The 12993-nt window shown below is 41.8% G+C and overlaps 1 pseudogene; it reads left to right on the top strand.

Moving 5' to 3' along the window:
- Nucleotides 1-9298: 9298 nt before the first annotated feature.
- LOC117393769 (uncharacterized) lies at nucleotides 9299-10305 on the top strand (annotated as a pseudogene).
- Nucleotides 10306-12993: the final 2688 nt, after the last annotated feature.

Genomic DNA, 12993 nt, shown 5'->3' with positions numbered 1-12993 from the left:
GTCCTGTCCCTTCCCCGTAGGAGCAACCGGCGGTTCCGGCCTGGAGGAGCCAGGAGCGTAACACGGGGCGTCACGGCGGCTGGAGGAGGCGCAGACCCGGAGGCGGATTGATACTACACGGCGTGCATACTAACACTGGACGGCTTGTTGCCGTCCAGCGCGGGTCCACGTGGTGGTGTAGCCTGGAGGCCCAGGAGTAAGAGGGGGACCCCGCTGCTGTCGTGGGCGCCTGGGTCATAGTGGCTTGACCGGTCCCCCGTGGACATTTTTATAGAAACATTGCTGTGCTCTTTCAGAAATTCAACTTTTCCCCGTGGACATTTTTATAGAAACATTGTTGTGCTCTTCCAGAAATTCAACTTTTCCCTGTCGACATTTTATAGAAACATTTTATGGTTTTTAATCCTTGTCTGAATAAATGGTTATAAAATTATATTTGTGGTTTTAACTCATTGCTCACCCCTGTGACCTGTCGGAAATTTAGAACGGAGCCCTAGACCCCTTAACTCTAGGTGGCGTTGCTGAATAAAATTAAAAATAGTATAATGGAGTATTAATTCTTTCCAAACACCCCACTCGCCTCGGCCGACATTTTTCTGTGCTTTTTACGTGCTTACCGGATTACCTTTGCTCCTCACCAGATCCCGCTCCTTGGACCAGCTCAGCACTTCCGCCTTTGACCCTGCTTCCATGTACCGGTACTGTACTCCTTGTCTCGGATTCAGCTCTTCACGGTTACTCCCCACTCCCGACACACCGTCTGATCCACCTTCATTTGTCAACTTACCTTGTAAATAAACACTGTTGAAACTTCCCTGAGTTCTGTATTTTTGGTCCCTCGTGCCTAGCGTTACGACAGAACGATCTGGCCAAACATGGACCAAGCAGACTCGGGACCGGATCAAACGCTTTACCACACATCACGGAGTGATAATTGGTCAACACGAACAGACAATCCGGACCCTGCTCGACTGTAACCAGACCCTCACCCAGCAAGTTTCTCAGCTTACCACCCAGGTTGCCATGCTACTCACATTCCCACCCTTGGCTCCCACCGCCGCTGCCGCCACCGGGACCATGGCACCGCCGGGTCCTCTGGAGTCGAGGGGCACAGATCCAGATCCATATACAGGTCAACCTAACCTCTGTCAGGGTTTTCTTTTCCAATGCTTATCCATGTTCCAACAGCGTCCAGCCCATTTTACATCTGACGCTGCCAAGATGCGCTATACTTGTGGACTGCTGAGGGGGAGAGCACTCCAATGGGTGGAGGCGAAATTCTCGAACACTGCGTTGGACAAGTTAACTTTTGAGTTTAAACTGGTCTGAACTGGGCTGAATTGGCAACCGCTTGCAGACGCGCCAGAGAGAGAGAGACACCATTTGCCGGCCCGGACCGAGATACGCTTCTCTACACCGCCCCCAGAAGAGCCTATACAACTGGGTCGAGCATGCTTGTCTGCCAGGAAACGTCTGTGACACCGGCAGGCAGGGAAGTGCTTGTATTGTGGTAAGTGGGGACACTTTCTTGCTTCCTGCCCAGTTCAGCCTAAAGGGGGCGCCCAGCAGTAGCACTGGGAGTACTGGTGGGTAAACAGCTTATCCCAGAGAGGGACAATAAATTTGAGCTTGAAGCTAAACTGTGCTTTCGTTCGGCTACCTTACCCGTTCGAGCCCTCATAGACTCTGGAGCAGAGGAGGATTTTATTGACCAGCAGGTGGCCAAGCAGTCGGAGCCACTTGAACAACCCCTCACAGCTTTTGCTCTGAATGGGCAGCTTTTAGCTAAAGTTACGCACATCACGGAACCTATCAGTCTTGTTTTGTCCGGCAATCACCACGAGTCCTGACGTCTCCATGTCATCTCCACCCCTTCCTCTCTGCTTGTCTTGGGCTACCCGTGGCTCATGGCTCACAACCCCGTCTTGGACTGGGCCCAGGGAAAGGTCTTGGAGTGGAGTTCCTCTTGTCACGCCCACTGCTTACAATCAGCCCTGTCTCCTGCAGGGGGCACCCACTCCGTCCTTAATCCTTCCCCAGACACGCCAGCTCTTTCCTCTATACCGGAGGAATACCACGATCTTAAGGACGTTTTTAGCAAAACGTTGGGCGCTCTCGCTTCCTCCCCACCGTCCTTATGATTGCGCCATAGACCTCTTGCCCGGTGCTCCCTTGCCTTCCAGCCGCCTTTATAACCTTTCCAAGCCGGAACGAGAAGCTATGGAGCAGTACATCCGATATTCACTAGCAGCAGGCATTATAATTCTGTCCTCTTCTCCGGTGGGTGCAGGGTTTTTCTTTGTGGCTAAAAAGGATAAGACTCTACGTCCATGCATAGACTACAGGGGCCTCAACAACATCACCGTAAAAAATAAATACCCTCTTCCTCTCATTGACTCCACCTTTACACCACTTCACGGAGCCACCATTTTTACAAAACTTGACCTGCGAAATGCGTACCACCTGCATAAGAGAGGGGGGCGAGTGGAAGACTGCCTTCAAGACACCATTGGGACACTTCGAGTGTCTGGTCATGCCTTTTGGACTAACCAATGCCCCAGTAGTCTTCCAGGCCCTTATCAAACATAGTCCTTTGAGATTTTTTGAAGCGGTTTGTCTTTGTGTATCTTGACAATATATCCTGATCTTCTTGCAGTCCCCACAGGAACACCAGTATCATATACGCCAGGTCCTCCAACGTCTTCTCGAAAATAAGCTCTAGGTTAAGGCCGAAAAGTGCGAGTTCCACGCAGATGTGGTCAGTTTCCTGGGATTCATCGTGGGGTGTGAACAGGTGAGAGCTGACCCAGAGAAAATTAAAGCCGTGACTGATTGGCCGATACCCAATAACCGAAAACAACTCCAGAGGTTCATTGGTTTTGCCAACTTTTATAGACGGTTCATCCGGGACTTTAGCCGTGTGGTTTCACCTCTCACTAAACTCACCTCTCTTCCAAACAGTCTACTTGGACCCCCAAAGCCCAGTCTGCCTTCGACAAACTGAAGGGCCTCTTGATCCTCTGCTCCGGTCCTACATCAGCCTGGGAGGCCCAACGCAATGACCCTGATCCAGGTAATGGCCCACCTGGTACTCTTTTCATTCCAGATGCTGCCCGTTCCAAGGTACTGGAATGGACCCATGAAAAATAACTTCTTCTGTAACTACTTCGTAATGTATTTTGATATTTCAGCAATTTTTGAGCCATATTAAAAGATAGATTCCTAATTTGCATGTTACTACATTCAGCTCAGAATGAGCCATTGGGTCCATTCAAATCCAATGTTTGTAAAACATTTTTTTTTTCTAAAAAATTACATTTTGTTGAAAAATCATAATTTTATTGCAAATATAATTGATAATCTTTTATTGTACATGAGTTTTGTGTATCTTGGCCAAGTTTGTAGTGTTTTTGATGAAAACTGGAGGAGGATATGTCAAAAGATTATGCTGAGTGATTTTTGTCAATCTTGGGTTTGATCCAATATGGCTGAGTTCCTGTAAGATTTAGGGCGGCATCATAATATATTTTATATTTTATATTCTGACCACTCATGAGCTCTGGTCTGTGTCTGTGAGCGCTCGTCTTCCGTGGTCTGAGCTGAATGCTAGTTTGGTCACAACCCCAGCTGGTTTATTGAGGAAAATATTAAAATACCAAATTACTTTAATCAAAAGGATCACATTTTGTAAATGTTACATTCCCACTTTTATCAAGTTTAATTTCTCAAAAGAACTATTTGGAGATAAAATGTGATCATGACTAATAATAAACAAATGAGCATTAATTATTTATTATGAATCTGTTTTTGAGGATCAATTATATGTTTGTTCATTGCTGTTGCAACTCATCATTGATGAGCTCTTGTAAACAAATGTACATATCAATAGTTTGATACACATCATTTGAAAAAGACAAACTACGCTCAGACATCAAGTCCACACAGAAAATAAACACCAACTCATAATTAGGAGATTAAAACTCCTAATTACAAGTTTTAAACTCATAATTAGGAGATTAAAATTCCTAATTACAAATTTTAAACTCATAATTAGGAGATTAAAATTCCTAATTACAAGTTTTAAACTCATAATCAGGAGATTAAAACTCATAATTAGGACTTTAAAACTCATAATTAGGAATTATAATCTCCTAAAACTCATAATTAGGAATTATAATCTCCTAATTACGAGTTTAAAACTCAAAATTTCAACTTCCTGTGGGGATTTTTTTTTTTTTTTTTTTTTTCCATGGTGGAAATGGGCTTCCTTACAATATAGATGGCATCATGAGGAAAGAACATTAAGGAATACTGAAGCAACATCTCAAGACATCATCCAGGAAGTTAAAGCTTGAGTGCAAATGGGTCTTCTTACGTGACATCTACAATTATGAACAATAGTGTGCTTCAATCTGGGAGACCAATAAAAAACAAGTCCCATAAATTTGGATTAATATGGACAAGAATTAGACTTTGTTTTATGCTTCTTCTACTGGTGGAGGATGTACATCAAAACCCAGGGCCTGTTACGCACGGTGACGATTCTCTGAGGGCTGGAGTGGAGCCCTTCATAACATTGGAGACACTGAGGCTGATGGCACTGCAGAGGAAAGGAACATTTCCACACTCACTGATCTTGCTTTGGCCCCACAACCACTTTTGATCCTGTTGTCTGCAGATCAAAGGCAGGAGAATGACGTCAGGTGAAGCAGAGGACTCAATGCTGGACGACGGTGTGGTTACATGGATTACCACAGAGAGAACTGTGTCCAAACTCACCTTGCTGGTGTTAAAACTAAACTAAACAGCCTCAAGTGCGAGAAAACAACACAGACATGGAACGGGCACCTTCTTCGAGGCTAAGCAGAGCTGGTAACGAATCGGCTGACAAAACAGAGGACGATGTTGGCCAATATGGGCTAGGACATGGGACCAAACAGAAGACAGTGAGTAAGCACTGAGTAAGCACTCAACATGCATTGCGGCATATTGTCCCCACTGCAAAAATAATATGGGGTAGGGACAATAAACCAAAGGGAATTTTTGGTCTGCATTTTAATATACATTAATATACTGCCAAAACACAATCAGACAAAGATGCTCTTGAATTACTCTAACTTACATTTTTAGGTTTCAGTGAAATTTGGTTCCATGAGAAAATTAATATAAATTTCTTGAACGTTCCTGAATATAATTATTTTAGAAAAGACAGGAAAACGGGTAAAGGTGGGGGGAGTGGTCATTTATGTGCACAATTCCATTAAGTATACAGGATTTACATTTGACTGCGATGTACAGATAAAATGTATTCACATTTCGTTATCACCCAGAATGCACTTCTGCACATCTGCAATGTGAAAAATTATAAATAACATTACAAAACCAAAAGAAAAACAATATTTATAATTGTAAATGAAAGCAAACAGATTTCTCATGAACTTAATAGTTATTTTGTTTCATCAGTTGAGGAATTGTCTAATTCCTATTGTCCAGGATAGAGCCACACCAACACACTAACTCAATACAGAGAATAGCAACTAGCTGGAGGTTTTGGCCATACTAAAGAACTTTTTCACCTTGACACATCATTTCTGAAAAAAAATTACATTCATTACATTACTGGTTTTCTCTAAGGTGTTAGAGAAGAATGTGGCAAATCAACTCATGTCATTTTTACATTCTATGGGTTCCGCCAGCAGTATTTAATTGAAACAGCCAAGTGCTATTTTATTGAACCACTTAAATTAGCAAAATTATGCCAAATGGTTGGTCCATTCTTTATAGATCTAAAAAAAAAAAGGCCTTTGATCTGCTACAACATGATGCCCTTATACAAAGACTATCTGGACAAAATTTTGAAGAAACAACACTACAGTGGTTTAAGACATACCTGGAACAAAGGCAACAATGTGTAATAATCAACAATGATCATCTTTTTCAACATTGAAAACAGGGGTCAATGTCCTACCCAACACTTGGCTGACATCCAAATGTATGCAGATGATGCAGCTGTGTATGTGTGTGGTAAATCTACGGAAGTCATTACTGTCCAGTTTCAACACCATCTATAAGTAGTCTGCTTGCAAAACTCTGGACTTAAGTCACTAAAACAGTGTCAATTTGCTTTTCTTCAAATATATAGGCCTAGATGTACATCTATTATTTGAAAGTCACGTTAAAAAAGGTTGCACGAACAACAAAATCAAAGTTGTATAGCTTGAAAATAATCAGAGATCGTTTGCCTTTCCATGCTGCAATTGTTTTCATGCATGCAATGATTTTTTTATTTTATTTTTTTATTTTTAGATCAACTATTGTATCACATAATTTTCACAGCCAACAGCAATTTAAAATTGATGTATAAATGTTTGCACAGTAGAGCTCCAGGTGTCCTCAGTAAACTCATACACGAAGTGTACATTGAAGTTGTGATGCTCTATAAAACTTTAAAAAATACAGAATACAATGATTTCTTTTCAACCTATATTGAACTGGATAAACTACAAAGGCATGATATTTAATGTTCAAACTGATAAACTTTATTGTTTTATGCAAATATCCCCTCATTTTCAATTTGATTGAGTCTGCAACACGTTCAAATAAAGATGGGACAGAGGCATGTTTACTTCCGTGTTATATCATCTTTCCTTTTAAAAACAATCAGTAAGCGTTTGGAAACTGAGGACACTAATTGTAGAAGCTTTGCAGGAGGAATCCTTTCCCATTCTTGCTGAATGTACAACTTCAGTTGCTCAGCAGTCCAGGGTCTCCACTGTTGTATTTTGCACTTCATAATGTGCCACACATTTTCAGTGGAAGTGTGAGATTAATATATATGATATATTATACTTTGACCTGTATGTTTTTGTGGGTGCCAGTGTGGCACGATTATGTCATGATGTACTTGGAATATACATGGACGTGGATGTGCATTTTGTACCAACATATGCAAGTTTCCCAAGAAAGATCAGATAAGAATATATATTTTCTTCATTGAACCCAGATAACATGTACATGTCTGTATATTCCAAGCTAATCATTAAGAGAATGTGACGTGTGCTACTAGTATATAGAGCCCACTCTGGAAATGTAAAATGGGGAGATTGTGTCGAATCAGTTTGAATGATGCCTGTGTCGAAATAAAGAACCTGGTTTATGGATCTACTTGAGCCTACTGGATTTTTGTTTGCGGTGTGCCTCCGGGAAAAGTTGACAGTTTGGTGACCCCCGACGTGATGCTTTGAGTCCTGGACGCAAGGGCGAACCATCTCCTCCACAGAACACCTGAGAAAGACATCGCAAAAACGAGCGCTCCAGAAAAGTTGGTACGACAGAGGCCTTTTTCTTAGAATTTCTGTCAATTGGTTTAATGCTAAATTAATGTGATGTGTTCTTGGGACGTTGTGTGAGATTAATTACGTTATAATTTTATACTATATAAAATTAGTAATCATTTCCGTGTTTATGACTTAGCACGAAGAGAGAAAAAAAAGTCCAATGTGGTACCCAAAAAACTATATGTAACGCTAGCAGCAATTTTTATCAACATGATAAGATCTCAAGGAAACGAACCTGTCCAAATGAGTTACACCCAGAATGGACATGAATTATCTTGCCATTGTAAAATTGATCAAGGGTCAATAATTCAGATTGGCATTATATACAAGCCCTGTAACACAGAAGCGTTAATAGATGGAATTGGCTTAACAGATTTAACTAAACCGCAACCTATTTACCTCAGTATGACATGAAATAATACTAGTGAAAATAGTCTGTTTGATGTCCAATTGATAAAAAAACAAAATTGGCACGCTTACTATTGGAGCAGTTTCTGAAACAAAATACACACAAGAAACAAAATTAGAGGCTATAATTAAAAAACTAAAAAAATGAAATGGTGAGAAAAATTATTGAAAAAAACAGAAATATAAGCAAAAAACAGTGTCCGTCAAATTTAGCAAATATCACGAAAATATTAAAAGATCTAAAAGAAGGAGGGAAGTGTTATTTACCCTTTGACTGCATTTATTGCTATCTTTTAAACTTTAGGATCCATATTGGTCATGGCTATATTGTTGTGTTTGCGTTTGACAGGGAACGCTAAGGCCATGACCTTAAATCCTCCTGTTTCAGCTTCTAGCTCAAGTTGGGATGTTGAAACACAAAATAGAGAAGACAGTTGAAATGATTAAATTAGGATAAAATTGGATGGCATTTATTAGTGACTGTATCTTGTTGTGGCCAGATGGGGTATAGTTCTTATAAAGTGTTATTCATCTAAATAAATTGACTAAATAAATAAGAATTTAGAAAACAGTTAATATCATTAGATGTTATTAGAAGATATAGATAAATGCTTAATAAATGTGAAATAAAACTGTTATTAAGAAAATACTAAGCTTGTTAAATTTATAAAATAAATAATAATGAATAAATAAATTTAAGAAAGTATTAAGATTGTTAATTTAAAAATAAAAATAAAAATAATTCAACAAATAAAATAAATAATCTCAATTAAGAACTATAATAAGGCAATGCTGACTCCTAGATAGATTTTGAACTCTAATTAAGTAAACTGTTTATTAAATAGTGACTCATTCTATAAAAATCATAGACTCTACGTCTTGAATACAATCAAAGCAATATCCAAATTGTTATACAGCAGCTGAGAAGGTAATTTAACAAAATACTAAAATATCATAAATTCCCAATTAAATCACATTAAACCAATTAATAGAGTTCTGGAAAAATAAGGCACTTCACGAAGAAACAGATCCAAAGAAGGCTCGAGAAAACCAGACCATCATTCAAGACACAATCAAGAAATGTGTTAAAAAAGAAATGATACAAGGAGGAAAAGATGCAATTGCCCCCACAGAAGAGCAATGGAAAAACATCAAAAGCTACTACAAGGAGAAGATCAAGCAGTGTCAATTAAAGCCTACCCGAAATGTTATAAGAAGAAAGATGGACGGATTAAAAATGTAAAAGTACGAGAATGAAATGAGAATGGCCAAGAGGATGTACCAATGGGCAAAGGAGGTGAAAGAAGTGAGAGAACTGTCTTCCATCCTAGTTCTCAAGCCAAAGGAGAAGGGGGTGATCTTAAAGGAAGAACTTCTGAGAGAACCTGCTGTGGGAATAGATCCAACTCTTGAAGAAATGACTAACAGTAAAACATCAAAGAAAAGCAAAGGTCATGAAGCTGGAATAAAGACAACACAGATGCTGATGTTGACATCCTGGTACTGCGTTCCACTCCCAGACAGTGATAGGATGACTTCAGGTGGCCTACAACATGGAGGCCCCCAAAGCTATGCTGTTTGAGATCAAGATCCCCGCTGTCCTGTCCTCTCTGAAAATCTTCACTGATAACCTACTGATAAGCAATGTGCTGGAGTGGAGAGACACTATTGTGGCCAGAATCAATGAGGCCTACAACACTGACATTAACTACAACGTCCAGCTCAGCCAGCTCTTCATCTTTTTCCGCAACTTCATTGTTGAGTTCCAGAAAAATGTCCAAGCTTTTCTGGATGCTGCCATCAAAGTGCTCAGGGAGACCCAGTTCCGTCTTCCTGGCTCTGAGGAGATGACCACCCTGCCTGTTGTTCTGAAGGATCTGACCACCAGCATTGCTAATGTTCTTCGCACCACCATCCAAGTTGTCTATGACAGCATGGAGTACTACTACAATGCTTTTGTGGATACCTTTAACACTGTGGAGCTGCGCATGCCAATCGGAGATGTGATGACCATTGGTCAAATCATCGACAATGTCGAAATAACTGGCAAAGGCATCTCTGACCAAATGTGGACTTCGTGAACAACATGGAGAGCCTGGATACTATGCTGGTCAAGATCAGCGAGACCCTGAAAGCGGTTATAGACAAAACTCAAGAGTTTGTCGATTCCATCAAGTCTGACTATCTGGATGGTCTTTTGGCCAATGTGAACGCAGCATACAGATGAGTGGTGACCACTGTGAAGGACCTTGCAGACCAAGTGTCCACCCTGGATATGGAACAGCCGAACCCTGTCTTTGAGTCTGTTGTAGATATGTTTATTTACGTCATCGACCAGTTCAATGTGACCGTGCACAGCACTGTGCAACAAGTGTCCGAGGAGGCTCAGAGATATGTGAAAGCCAGCAATGGCTGCCTAGAGATTGAGCTGCCCCTCCCTTGCTTCAGTGAGGAGCCCAAACAAACATTACTACCACCTCACACAAAAAAAGAGACTGAAGAACAGGAAAAAGTTGGGACTAACTACTGTGAAGTTGCAATTGCAGAAGTACCAAACTGAACTTAAAGAAGAAAGCAGTCAAACACCTAACTGCTGATGTTTTTCCACGATTTGGCATTCCACAAGTCATAAGTCAAGGAATTGTGAACAAATAAATGCCACTGTCAAGAGAAAACTTGCGAAGGATGAAGAAAGTCGACCAAATCCGGACATCACTGGACACAGTGACCCTGAGGAGCAACCCCGACCACCAACTACCACTGGGGCTCCGGAGAAGGAGGAGAAAAGGGGGAGAAGAAGACGAAGGAAAAGGAAAGTAGACAAAGGAAAAGGAGAGTACAGGCCATTTTTAAGGCCATATTTTTTTTTAAATGTTTTGAAAATGTTCCATGTGTATTCTTGATTATGCTAATTATGCTAATTTCTATTGTTCTAGTGTGTGGTACATTCCCCTTATTCATGGGAGTATTGAGAACGGCCTCGGACAGCCAACAATCAAAACAACAAGCTACAATACAACTGAGCTGACAACAAACAATACAGGTAAGAGACAATGGGCACTGAAAAGAGTAAAGAGAGGGACACCAAAACTTGTAAAATATTGTTATAAGGGACAAACTTGCAACATACTATTCAATCTACAGTATGTGAAGTGCTAGACTGTGTGCGAGACGTACCCGCTATAGACCATGCCTTAAATGTACAAATTGTCTGTAAGGACACATGTCTGACCAAAATAATGTTTACGATGATAAAGTTATAGAGATCGCCAGAGTTATAACCAGCACCAATGGACAATATAATAAAGAGAAAGATACTTTTGAAATTGACTTACAACAGAGAATTACTTTAACAAAAAATATGCTTCTTATCAAGAGGACCTAAATCATTGTAGAGGGCGCAAATCAATTACTCAACGATGCAATCCTTTAATATTATCTATTAAAAATCCAACATTTAATGACTCTGGAATATATTCCATAGGATTCCAGTGTTCAAAAATTGATACTGTACCCTGCAATAGAAAAATAAAGTTAAATTTTGAAGGCTACATCTGAACAACAATTTTGAAACCTATAAACCTGCTCCAGAAAATGATTTAATCAAAGCAATAAAAATTGAAACAAATTGAAACAAACAAAATTGCAACATGAAATGAATGAAAATACTTGGCTAAAATGGGTACAGTATACTGCTCAAATACTACATCAATACAATATTCTAATGAAAAAGATCTCACCTGTATACTTAACCTCTTCACTAAAAATCATTTGATAAAACTGATGAATGCTATCACTTACATAATAAATTACCAGTAGTAACTTTAAAAGATGTACCACCTTGGACTATGGGAATGGCTACTTGTTTCCTTAAAGATGCAGTTATACATATAGACACAAGACGTAATGATAAAAATGAAATAGAAAGTTTTACTAATGATTTCTGTTATTAGACTTTATCTTCTGATAATTATGAAGAATTTGCTTTTAACTGAACACACTACCACTCGTGCAGATATTTGGTGGTTATATGCAAATTTACATTTGTATGTGTCGTAACGGGTGTGTGTAGTTCGCTGGTCCGGACTGGTTTGATCTGCGAAACGTGGAAGGTTGGGTGGATCCGGAGAGACGGGGGCAACTGGAGTCGCACAGCAGACGGATTAATGATTCTTACAATCTTAAATGGTCTTAGGAAGCGGGGAGACAACTTGCGGGAGTCGGTCTTCAGCGGGATGGTCTTGGAGAGCCAAACCATTTGGCCGGGCTGGTATGTGGGCGCTGGGATGCGGTGGCGGGATGGTCTTGGAGAGCCAAACCATTTGGCCGGGCTGGTATGTGGGCGCTGGGATGCGGTGGCGATCGGCCGCTGCCTTGGTGCGTGCCCCGGACCGAAGGAGGGCTGCCTTGGTCTCGTTCCAGACCCGATGGCAGCGTTGGAGGTGATGCTGGACTGATGGAACGGCAAGGTCCTTTTCCTCCGTGGGGAAGAGCGGAGGCTGGTATCCCAAGGATGCTTGGAATGGGGACATCCCAGTGGCCGAGCTCACGAGAGAGTTGTGGGGGTACTCTATCCAGGGCAGGTAAGAACTCCAAGTTGCGGGGTTAGCGGAGACGGTGCATCGCAGAGCAGATTCTAGGCCCTGGTTAGCCCGCTCCGTCTGCCCATTTGACTGCGGGTGAAAGCCGGACGTGAGACTCATCGTGGCTGCCAAACCGTCGCAAAAGGCCCGCCACACCTGGGACATGAACTGGGCCCCCCTGTCGGACACGATGTCCACCGGGATGCCGTGAAGGCGGAAGACATGGTTGGTGAGCTGGTCGGCGGTCTCCTTGGCCGTTGGGAGCGTGGGCAGGGCTATGAAGTGAGCGGCCTTGGAGAACCGGTCCACCATCGTGAGGATGACCGTGTTCCCCTGGGAGGTAGGTAGTCCTGTCACAAAGTCCACTGCAATATGGGACCAAGGCCGCCGAGGAACTGTAAGGGGATACAAGAGTCCAGAAGGGGGTGAATGGGAGGCCTTGGCCCGAGCACATACCTGGCATGGTGTCCGTGTCCATGGTGGGCCACCAGAAGTGCCTCTTGAGCAGAGAGAGAGAGCGACTCGCACCGGGATGGCAGGCGAACCTGGAGGCGTGGACCCACTGGAGCACCTGGGAGCGAACAGAGTCTGGGACAAACAGTTTACCAGGTGGGCCGTTACCTGGGTCAGGGTCGTTGGTCTGGGCCTCACGGACGGTGTCCTCG

This window comes from Periophthalmus magnuspinnatus, chromosome 3, assembly GCF_009829125.3.
Source record: "Periophthalmus magnuspinnatus isolate fPerMag1 chromosome 3, fPerMag1.2.pri, whole genome shotgun sequence".
Classification (NCBI taxonomy): Eukaryota; Metazoa; Chordata; class Actinopteri; order Gobiiformes; family Gobiidae; genus Periophthalmus; species Periophthalmus magnuspinnatus.
This window is presented reverse-complemented; position numbering and strand designations above follow the sequence as displayed.